At 32.2% G+C, this 12,828-nt stretch overlaps 1 protein-coding gene across 1 annotated transcript in view; it reads left to right on the top strand.

Moving 5' to 3' along the window:
* Nucleotides 1–12,828, top strand: part of LOC108691728 (neuroligin-3-like) — a 196,989-nt gene that overhangs the window by 111,433 nt on the left and 72,728 nt on the right. The window lies entirely within an intron of this gene.

Genomic DNA, 12,828 nt, shown 5'->3' with positions numbered 1-12,828 from the left:
AGATTATTGCGGTAGATTAAGAGTGCTTTTATACTTTTTTTTTATGCTTTTTTTTACCAATAGCTTGTAAAAAAGCATGCATTTTAAAATATATTTAATTCTTATATTTATTATATTTAATAAACTATAAATTGTTTTTTTTTTATTATCTCAATGAACTAATAAAATTAAAATATTTTAATTTCACAAACTGCTTGTATCGTATCATTTGCGTTTTTTAATAAACATGTATAAACAACAAACCGCTTTTAATAGCAAGTGAAAAAAATGTCAGATAATTTTAAAAATTATGTTAAATTATATTGCAATTGCATTCATTATACAAGATGGAAACGTACAAGGCAAAATTGAGAAAGAGCCTCATATGCTAGCATTCTAATAAAAACAACATCGTATATACATCTCGCTTCACTTATCTTTATTGTAATATACAAACGAAATTCGTTAGTTTATCAACCTTACTTTTTAAAATCTGTTTATTTAGTAATTGGGGGGGGGGGGGCTGATAACATTATTCGAAGAATAATTTGATTTTTATGAAGAATTTAAAAAAAGAAGATCTTTGACCAATTAGATGACTATGTTACGTTTTTGGGATTGGTTCGTATTCATAGTCCGTTCATAATCGTATTGCGGTCGCGTACATAGGCCAAAGGATGAGAGGGTTTCGTCGATGTGTGAGCAGCACAAAATATTCCAGTCATGTCACGCGCACCACATGCACAGCAACACGCCACCGCGTTTGTTCACAATACAATTTTCCTACTTTTTCACGTTCGCCAGCAATACCTTGTCCTACAGGCAGGCGTCTTCTCTTTACACTTATTCTTTACTCTGCCTGCAAAAACCGATTTTCCAATAGTTCAGAGCCACATCATATTAGATAGTTGGATGTTTCAAAAAGTTTGTAATAAAAATTTATAAAGAGTTACTCATTTCGAGTAACTGTATTTAATAAATGTAAGAGTCACTGTAAAATTTGCCTTTAAAAATTCGATTAACAATTTTTTTCTATCGTCTTATCAATCTTTCAAAATCGAACAAATTCATAAAATTTATTTTTTAGAAAGATAATTATTTAAGAAGAGTAGTATTATATATTTTATATGATCGATACGAATGTGCAATTCTTTAAGATAGGAAAAGATGGTATAAAAGATGTTTGATTCGCATACACAATGAAAATTAATATAAAGATAATTTGGGGCAAAGCCATTCTCTTTTTGTATTAGAGCAAAAAGGACAAAGACACTAGAAAAGAGGGAGAACCAGTTTCTCACGAATTCGTTATACGTTAATACTCTCACGATAGCAACTTGTAATCTACCGGTAAAGTGAAAACAGACATTGCGGGTGGGTTGCGCAATCGATCCTACCAGGACGAAAGAAATTCATCCCGAGGATCGTTGAGGGATTTGCAAGGACCCATCGATACGCAGAGGATTTGCGAAGCCGACGTTCAAAATCTATCAGTACGTGCGCCACCTCGTCCATTCCAGGATGCTAGGCTCCTTAAGGATCCTTTTAAAACGTTCTCTCGCGTTGTAATTCGATCGAAGACGATTTCCTTCAAAGCAGGATTCGTTCACCGCGAAAAAGAAAATTTTCGTAAACCTTCGGCACTGATCGTCACGAAGACGTTTTGTAATGCGATATTTAAAAGATCGTATTCTACTAATATCGGTAATATCGGATCAATATATATATATATATAACAAATTTTGTAAACAATTGCTCTCTTCATAAAATGTTGAGAGTAAATTTTAATATCTCTGCTACTACAATAGTAATCAGTTGACTTTTTTTTAACCTTTTTATCACTTAATTAGTATTAATGTTTTAATTTGTTTGATGATGATTGATATGTTGAAGAAGAAGAAAAGAGAATAAATGAAAATGAAACTAGGAAAATTTCTTTCTGTCGAATCAGGGTTTCTATTGCGTCACTCGTCGTGATTGCTATTTCTCCATCTCGCGAGGAAAATGAGAATACGACCCCGCTTTGCAGTTCTCTCTCCCACCGTTCGTCCAAAGAGAGGCTGATAGGAGAGAAAAAAAGAAATGAGGGTTGGTGAAGAGTACGATGGAAAGCAACTGCAAGTTGGAAAAAGGCATTACGGGAAAATCTGCCCTCAAAACCCTACATGCCGCAAAATATATCCTCTCCTTTTAGAAAATCTTTAAATAAAATTTACTGTTGGGAATATGAAAATAATCTAAGGAATGATTTAAGTTCAGTCACTCAATCAAATAAAAAATGATTTATATTGCTGACTTTATGTCTTATTTTTTTAATGAAATGTAGAGAATGATTCTTTCATTTTGTTTAATTTTTTTCTTAGAAAACTTAAATAATTCTACATTTAAAATATGATTTGACTTAAATGTAAGAAGTAAAACTAAAAACTGAATTAAAAAGTTTAATCAACCATGGAAATATATACATTTCACATTAAGTAAATACTAGAATTTTATGAAATGAACGTTACTCTATTTCTCATTTCTTGTTTTAAACGAAGAAGAAATATTATTTAAAATTATTGCCTCTCCTCCAATTTTCTTGAACTAAAATATACACAATTTGCAATGCGTTAGAGATTCTAATTCTAAATTATGCTATAATAGACGCGAAGAAACTGAAAGAAAGGATTGAAAAGACGATGAAATGAATTATTTAATTAAAGCTCTCCAATACAAGGTTTCGAAACCGGGCTTCTTCTACCCTTGTCGCGACAATCCTTTACCGGCTAATTGGGGAGTATCCTGTCTAATGAGCGAAGAAAGGAGGGCAAAACGATGTGAAACAAAACGCCGAGGGCTAACAAAAAAATCTGAAACGAAGGCTTCGCGAGCCCCGCGTGGAGATTATCCGTTTTGTCCGATTTCTTTCTCTTTGTAATGCTTTGTTCTGAGAATTTTTCACCAACGATAAACGTAACCTCCCCGAAAATCCACAGCGTTTATCTCGGACGTTTGTATAATTATAACGGTCTGAAATTGTGATAATAAATGGAAACATAAAATAAATTCAAATAGTAAACACGCATTTGGTTGCACATATCGTAATTAATTTTAATTGCTCGTTCGATCAACATTAATAATCGGTGCAAAATTATTTGTTCATCGTGCATATCGTTATCGTAAAGTGTAATAAAAGATGAAATAGTTTTAATTGCTGTGTTCGCTGCGTACATTTCATCTGCCTGTGTGTATAACTATTAAAATTAATAATAATGATGAGAAATACAATCCAATAAAAATTTTATGGAGTACGTTAATAGAGTAAAAATTAAAGAGACTACTTTAAACTTTATAATATTACTTTTATAAAATGATTTGAATATAGAATCATATATAAAAAGTTTTTATAAAATTGCTAAATTAATTTAAAAAAAAAAAAAAACAGATCAAAGCTAATATTTAATTTTATTAAAAATGCGAAGATACCTCTATTTTCATAAATCAATGCTATTTCTTATTAATGATTAATTTGTAATAAATATTAAAATATTAATTATGGTATCAAATATATTAATAATTAATATTCATTAAAAGATTAAACTAATTTTAAAAAAAGAACATTATATAAAACGGTCTTTGAATTAATTATTAATGAATAACTTACGTTTAAATGCGAAAATAACGGACAAAAAAGTTAGTTTATTTACGTAATACGTACGCGTTTAAATGTGAAATAGTATTCTAATCTAATATAATAGTACGTTTATATAATATGATATAATAGTAAAGAGTAAGAAGAAAAATTTTTATTTTTATCTTTAAATATTTTTCCTGGAGCAGATGCGTCGGATTTTTTGATGTCTCTCGGAGATTTTTTTTCATTTCGCTATGTACAGACACGCGCTGCTCGTAGCGCATAGAACGCATTGCCGCAATAAAATATTCATCGCAAAGTTTACGGCTGTCAGCTGTCGTAGTCGTAGAGCACGGTTAACACGAGGTGACTTAATATTCGCATCCGCTAAAGCGCAATTAAATTATTTGTTCCCCTAAAATATGCACCGTTGCGCTGGTTATGCATGCGCTTTTCGCGTGAATGCTCACACGCAACAGGTATTTATGAATGCGATTTAGAAAAATGTTCACTGATAGGTACCTTGTAGTGCTAGATGATTTATCTCTCTCATTCATGTTGATTACCATCAACAGTGCAAATATGAAATTGTATCGGTTTTGTGTGAAACACAAGTCGTATCTTCTTCAAGGTTAAATTGAAATAGTAATCGATATAAGAAGATTAATAAATAATAAATTAATTAATTAAAGATTAATAAATTAATAAGAGAATAAATGTTGTTCGATTAATAGAATAATGAGAGTGAAGCGTACAGTTGTGCGCATAAATTGAAATTCATGGCATAATAATATTGTTAACTTAAAATGCAGGATTTTATTTGTTTTATGTAAAAGCTATAAAAAAAGTATTCGTTATTCCGCTTTTAAATTATTGATGCGTTTATATTATTTGAAAAATTTGTTTTAATTTAGCAAATTTTGAAAACTTTTATCCTTTCAGCGCTGTATGTTTTAAAGATATTGGCTGCGTTCAGAAGAGCGCTCAGGATTTGAATCCTAAGTATTAAAATAAAACGTAATTTCTACACCAGAATTAATTATTATCTCTTATCTTTGTGATATATCATTTTAACAGATTGATAGATTTGTCATTGCTTTCACAAATAAGCTCTTTGAAGTTTTATTAAAGAGTTTAAAGCGAATTAAATTAAATAGCGGATGTGTGTTTACGACTAACTCTTCGTACTGTGATAAAGCAAAAGAAGGATCGGTTGTCGAGAAATAGCCGCCAAATAGACGCGCTTTCAAACGGATGGCGCCATTTGGCGGAAAAAGCTTCACCGTTTTATGGCGGATGCCCGACAATTTGCATGCCCGTTCTTCCTAGTTTTGACGGGCAAACGAGCGCCGAAACGCGCTCGTAAGCTTAGTCACAAAACGCAGGCAAGTTCGCGATCGTGAACTACTACAGTTGCCCCCAGTCCAAATGGCCGAGAAAAGTGCGAAACGGCTATCAGGATTAGTAACCACCACCGGTGGTGAATAATGATCAAGTTTATCGATAGGAGAAACGTACATAAAAATTTATGCTTTAGATTTCCTCGTTTTCTTTTGTGCAACCGATACTATGAACGTGTATAGCCATTTAAAACCTTCTAATCTTACTTTCACAGTCACGTATCTCTCTCTCTCTCTCTCTCTCTCTCTCTCTCTCTCTCTCTCTCTCTCTATTCCGCTAAATTTTTGATTATCTAATACAGAGAAAATAGAATAGAACAGTAAATAACTTTTTATAAACGAAACATTATCTATGTTTGCATAAACAATGATAAATTTGTCTCTTTATCTCTTTGCTTTTGATATTCTATTGTGATTCAATTCTAAAGCGCAATTAATAAGTAAATAAAAATTATTTACAAGTGCATAAAGATGTTATTTCGTTTATTCGTCGTCTAATTTCGTCGACGCATGCGCGATTTTGTACGACGCGGAAATAGAACAGCCAATAGAAACAATACCCTTCATTTCGACCAGACTGATCCGCATCTGAGTCGCCATTGTACCTCGGGGAACACAAGGATGGAAGTCGATCGCATTTTCGCCTGTTCGCTGAAAATTGCTGCGATCGTTTCGCGACGAAAAATTCGTACTGTCCAACTTTTTCTATTTAAATTTAAATCCACACGCATACGTTTGAGGAGAAATAATCATCTATACCTATATCTGAAAAATCGATGTCAATCTCGCAACAATTCTTTAAAATTTTGTCGATGACCGTCTCGTTTCTGTTTTTTTAGTATGCAAATAATTGGAGGATATTTTGTTTTCAAAAAATGAAATTTAATATTTATTTATAAAATTTATTTCACTTAATTAAGATTTACATTTTTTTAAATATACACTTGATAACGTTTACAGTTAAAATGATGTAGTTGAAATGTCAACAGAGTTGAGGAAAACATTTAACTCCTATTAATACATTTCCGTGACTAGAATATTTCGTAAATAAACGTAAATTCTTATATCGAAATTAACTTCATCAAAACATTGAATAAGACTACATTTTATTTATTAATATATATTGTATATATCTATATATAATGATCTTTCTACGACATCTCATATTTGTAAGAATTGAAAAATGACAACCAAATGGAAAAATCGACATTTTTGAAGAAACTAGGACCGCCCAGTTAATAATTGACGTTCCAAATTGAGCACGTAGTTATGCGCATGATTGTCCACATACCAAAGGGAACGTGATGTATTACGTCAGAACGCTATTGTCACGTTATTACTCGTGTAGCTACTGTCATAACGTTACAGCGTTATCTCGTCAGCCAGCGAGATTACGATATGATAAATTAATCAAAATTAGAGCGAATGCTAATTAGCGGTCGGAATACTTGTACACAATGTTTGTATGTTCTTTAATAATTAATTATAATCCCGTTCCTTTATACACACACACACACACACACACACACACACACACTCTCTCTCTCTCGATGTAAACCGGAGAAGGTAATTATATCAACTCTTTAAAGTCTAAATCTACATTACAAAAGATTACGCGTTTCTATTCTTGTTTTAAATTTAACATTTATTTTAAATATTAAATCGTATTACAAATAATTTTTAAACGTATTTAAAAGCACATTATAGTATATTATTTTAACTGCAATAATTAAAATATAAAAAAATAGAGGAGAAGGTGATATTATGGCCAGTGTATATATTGTAGCCTTTCTTAATATCTTCGCTGTTACATAGCGAATCTAAATGATTACTTATGGAATTATTTGTTCAGTAGCGTCGTTGTACCAGGATACTAATATGCCAATACTCAATAGCCAGCATTTATTATAACGCATTTTTACTTTCAAGTATTTCGAAATGTTTCTGAGGTATATTTTAGCATTTAATTACACTTACTTCCTCAGTTTTCTTGAGCGTATTATTACACGAATATATTTTTGAGTGTGTTTGCTATTTAATTTTTATTTGACTGTACATATTTTAAGTTATGCAAATTTAAACATATGGCATATTGTTGTAATATAGCCTTCTATTGGATATTGATTACTTACGACCTCCTTTTGGAGATTTTTATACCAAATTAATTATTTGGTAATCGATTATTCTCTACCGTTAATCTGTAATTTATATTACGTGTATTATTTTTAGTACCAAAATTTTTCATAATGATCAGCTTATATATATAGAAATTTTGTGAATGTGTATACATTTATTTACATACACTTTAAAATGTTTTACTTCTTCTTTACTTTTGTAACCAAATATTGTTTTCTAAATGAAACTTTGGCGTTTTATTTACTGTGCGTTTTATTTGCTGTGTCTTTTTTTATAATTATTCATAAGGCATATTGTTATGACCAAACGAGTTAGCTGAGTATCTTCTATAGTTTCATAGAAAACAATCTTAATACTGTAATCTTAATACGCTTCAAACATTTCTCATGTCACTAGCAGCGCTATTAAATCAGTTACGTTTAATAAATAAAACATCTCGTAAGTGACTATCTTTCTATAAGGATATTTAGCTTCATGCAAAGAAGACAGAGTATTAATTTAATTTTTAAAGGGAAAAATTGCGAAGATATACGAAAACAATTAGGTAAATCAATTTCAATACTAGAACGTCTAATACTAAATGTAATACGAATTGGAAGAGCCATCTTATATTCTATATTTAATAAGGCATTTACTTCTCTCATTTAAGTAGTTCTCTCCTTAAGAGAACATGAGCTTTTGACGTCTTTAAAATTAAGATTTGAGAAGTAATTGAGAAATGAAAGCATTAAAATTTTTTACGTTTTACTGCGGATGCATTACTCTACAAATTACATTAATTGCGATAAGAATATCTGACGGCCAACAATTTTCGTTGGTATCAGTACAAACGTTGATGTTATTTTCGACGATACCTCGTATTGTTCCTTCTTATGACGACATGGTTTAACCGAAGTACGAATTGAAATTTGCTAGCATCTGTGGAATGTCAGGAATGCCATCATGATCCTGTCGGTATCCAAGAACTGAGAAGGTTGAGGTAAAGGTAAAGCGAAAAGGTGGGTTCAACGAGATTACATCGTAGAATTTAATGCTCTCTCGTATTACCAAAATCTCTTTCCACGTTTTCGCTTATAGTCAGTTTATATGACTCAGAATATCATATCAAGTACAAAATTCCAAATGCTTGCATAATTATAAAGATTTTGGAATAACCGAGTGATGTACATAAATAAAAAGTGTCTTGCAGAAGCAGAAATATTTGAATAATTATAACATTTTTCAGGTGATCTATGCAATAAATTTGGATTATAAATAAAAACAATTAAATAGATATAAAATATTTTTCGTGCGCAGTCGTGTTCCATATATATGCTGTCCTACTCATTATTTTTTCTCTCTCGTGATTTACATCTATCGTGATTTATATCTACTATTTTCTGCGTTTGTCAATTGTTTAATAAAAATATTTTATTTTACGATATAAACACTTGTATCTTTATCATCTTTGAAAATCCTAATTTACATAGAAAATTGGATCGTTTAGATATGTAGAAGAAACCATCATCATATAAAATTGAGTCAAACGAACGAATCCATAATACATTCAAATAAAATTCGAACCGTTTCAAACGTGAGACATTTACGGAATTGGGACTTTTGAAAAGCACGTTAGAAAAGTCATGAATTTATCAGTCGTTATAATCGAATTGTCAAACGACACGTTGGCTGAGAGGCACCAGAAGGCCTGCGAAGTCACTCGACACGACGCAGGCGTCTCGTAATCCTTGTCGACGTCGCTTCATAGCTGTTAAGACCGACGATGTTACAAAGACGGCGTAATGTGGCTTGGGAGTCGCTCTTCAGCCGAGATGTGGCATTAACAGCGCATTTCTTGCGCGTCTGCGAACTCGTCGGATTAGAGCGAGTGACTTTTACGCAACGATTCTGCACGCATAACACGAAAATGCGGAAAGATGTTCTTGCGTTCTTAGGCAACGTATTTTAGTGGTAGTCATTTAGGTAACAAACATCAGCAATAAGAAGGAATTAAAAATATTTTAATATTCTCAATGGAAAATGAATGATGAGTTGACAACAAGTAAATAAGGAAAAAAAAGACTAGACGAAAAGAACGGTTTTGCTGAAATATTTAAAAAATATTTAGCTATATAAATACAGATTTGAAAATAATTTTGGACCATCAAAATAATTACACAAATATATACATGTTTAAAAAAATTTTCTTTTAGAACATAGCTTTTTTTAAACTTTTTTACAATAATTCTTTCCATGTATAAAAGATAGAAGAAATAAAACGAACCAGATAGAAAACATAGATAATGTGATAGGAGAAATATATATATATTTAAAAATTACTTGCAATAACAATATCTTGTGTTTTGGATATTTCATATAAAAAGTTTTTCTCTGCTCGATTGATCGAGAAAACAAAGAAAGAAATGCCGTATTTCGAAGAATCGTTAGCGTTACGTGCAAGCGGAGTTTTAATAACGAAGAGCAGCAGAACTAGCGTTTTCTCTCGTTCGACATTTAACCGATCTCCCTTTTCGCCTTTGTCGCGCCGGCCCTTCTCGCAGAATTGTTTTTCCCCGTTTCACGGTTACATCTCTGCTAAAGTTGTAGCATGGATCAGCAAAACTCAAAGCATTCTTCTATATCGACAATACCTCCTTTTTTCTCTTTTCTTTCTCCAAGAAAAATCGGAGAGAGAAAATAATATCTTTATACAAGTCAAGGCGGCAGTGGACTCGACAATAGTTCTTTGCATTCGTGAATGACAAACAACAGAAGTTACAAAAATGTATGTTTGAAGAAACTTTCCATGGCTTTCTCTAGAATAAGACTATAAATTTTTTTACAATAATTATATATATGCTCATTTATTTATTTAAATTGTTCTTATGCTTAATAAAAATTAAAGTATACTTAAGGGAAAATTTTCTTATATTTTATTTACTTAAATAATTTATTCCACCAAATGAAAACTCTGAAACTCTAAAGAATTTAACTTTTAAAGATTATAGAAATTTCTGCTATTTTTTTTTGAAAAAGACAAAATAATTTTGATCGTCCTTTTCATTAAACCAGTTCTTTTACGTTTCTCGACACTTGTGGATTATCCAGCAAGGTCCTCGGAAATTTTACCGCAGAACAATGTCCGAGTTAAAAGTGATACTGTACAAGTGAGTCTGCCTTTTCCTCGCGAGCAAAAGTACTGAAGCTAAATAAAGCTAAGTACAACAGTAAAAACGGCAATACTCACTATCCTGGTATATTCTATGTTTTTACTAAATTCACATTATTTAATAAAAATGTTTTCATTATGGTTTTTGAAATTGCACGAAAAGACAAAAACGCATAAAGATGTTCAAGCATTTTATCTTTAATACTAATACAATTTAACTAGCCAAATTAATTTAAACGAATTGTTAATAAAAAAAAGTTAGAAGCCATTTTGATAATAAATTATTTTAAGAATAAATTAGCAAATTAGTAGAAGAGAAATAATAATGGAATCGACGTCGATTCAAAATCGATTCAACATTGATTTCATTGTCATTTTTCACTGGGTAACTGTCATTGATAGCATTTTTGAGTTGAGTTAGTCAACAGCTTCTTCAATCAACATAAGCAAAGAAGAGAGTCATAGTTAATTAAAGGATTTTAGTGTCTAATATTTTTGCCGAATTTTTACAATTTCCAGTTTAATTAAACTACTCGCTAATTATTTGTCAGTGTTCTTCAAACATGAAGTCCTAAATTAAAGCTAGAGTACGTAATATCACGAATTAAATTGGCAAGTAATTTGATGATATATATACTGATGCTAAAATAAGCACTTCTTAAAACACTGTAAAAAATTTATTGCAAAAAAATATCACTCCATTTTTAAAATGCTCATTAATGTTAACATTAAATTGTTTGTCAATGAAATTTGTGATAATACGTATCCCAGCTTTAGTTTAGGACTGTATTTCGGGACTGATAAAGAATCGAAGCGCGATTTGCTTGAACTGGAAATTGTACGATTCACACGAAAACATTTTTGCATCAAAAATATTTTTAGTCACCAAGACCCGCCTTGATCGAGTATGGCCTTCACTTATTTGTGCAAAACGTTTTTCGGTTGAATTTTCATAATTTTCTGTAATCTTTTCGATGTTGGACATAAGGTAAACTTGAATAATTCACAAATAATTGGAAGAAATTTTGCTAACAACATCGTTTTTTTCACCGTTTATGCATAAGATTTGTTTTCCATTTGTGGCGTTAAATTGAAATTGCTCGGTCATTGCACTCGCAACTGCGATTGTCGATGCCGAACACGCCGGAAGTCGACTTTATGGCAGCTGAGCGTGCGCGCATACGGTGGACGAACCTCAGGTCGAAAAGAGGAGCGAAATTGGAGCGAAAAAAGAACTGCAGAATAAAAACTAAAAGTTACGGGGCGGCCGCGAGACCTGTGCCAAAAAGGGTTGAAAGCGCGACGTGAACGCGCTCTATTCTCTTTCTACTCGCTTCTTTCTTTTTTCGTTTTAATTTCACGCCCGCGCCAATTTTCGGGCTTTTCGCAAGCGCGGGAGGTCATCGGCGTCGATTTATTATGTCACGCGAAAAGGCCGGACAAATCGCTGAAAATCCATTCTCAAAGAAGATTGGGAGCAGTCGCCATTTATACCTCGAGCTCAACAAATGCGCGAGTAATCAGAACAAGATGTGGCCATTACACTTGATCTCTATCGGATGGAATATTGAATACTCCGTAATTCAATTTTGGCTGTCTTTATGGCAATTTCATCATACTAAGTTCATTTTCAATAATTAAGAAGAAATTCTTTATGTGAACAATTGAATTGGTGGACCATGGGGAAGATCGAGCTCCAGTCTTAATCGGCGCATCGATCACTTTCTAGCGGATCGCCTCAGTTTCTGGGCATACTGGATGTACCTTAATGAAATTAATGGTATCGGTAACAGTCGTACATTGCCGGTTAGCCAACGTTCTCGACAATGACGGAACCTAGTTGGCGAAACAACTTCGATAAAGCTCTGGATTCGTTCCGACAGTGACGAATACGTAACGTACGGACGTTTTGGATTTAGGTTTCCACTATTTCCATTATTTTATCTCCTTTCTTCATACTTCTTTCTCCCTTTCTCTTCCTTTGTTTTTCATTTTGTATATATTTACCGTTTTTTATCATTATTTTACACTTATTACCTTCTATTTTTATTTTATTAATCTTTTGTACATACATTTTATATATACATATATTTTTATTTATTATTATTTTAGGCTACTTTTTAATTTATATTTTATTACATACATTATTACTTGTCTTTTGAGAAGAGAGTAAATCTTATTCTATCGTTCTGTCTTCTGCTTTGATTATCATTTTCGCTCTCGCCCTCGATGTCTTTCTCTGTACTATTGGAGCATCTTAACTCGTTGCAGTACCGATTCAGAACTAAGCTCGTCTACTTGGTAAATGCCCTTTCGTGCGCCATTCGGCACGGACGTGTACGTACGTAATCGCCTTAGAATCGCCGATTCCATTTCAGTGCTTGCTGGAACAGATAGCTTCCTCGGCACAGCGGACTTGCGTCTCAGAGATCGATTCCGGAGTCTGGAAATTTCCTCCAAATTTCTAGATTCTGAAATCGATGAGTCTATGATATCTGGAAGATGTCCTACAATCACAGATTTTACGAATATACGAATATACGAATTTT

The sequence above is a fragment of the Atta colombica genome, unplaced genomic scaffold (assembly GCF_001594045.1).
Source record: "Atta colombica isolate Treedump-2 unplaced genomic scaffold, Acol1.0 scaffold51, whole genome shotgun sequence".
Taxonomy (NCBI): domain Eukaryota; kingdom Metazoa; phylum Arthropoda; class Insecta; order Hymenoptera; family Formicidae; genus Atta; species Atta colombica.
The sequence above is the reverse complement of the archived record's forward strand: the minus strand, read 5'-3'. Positions and strand labels throughout refer to the sequence as shown.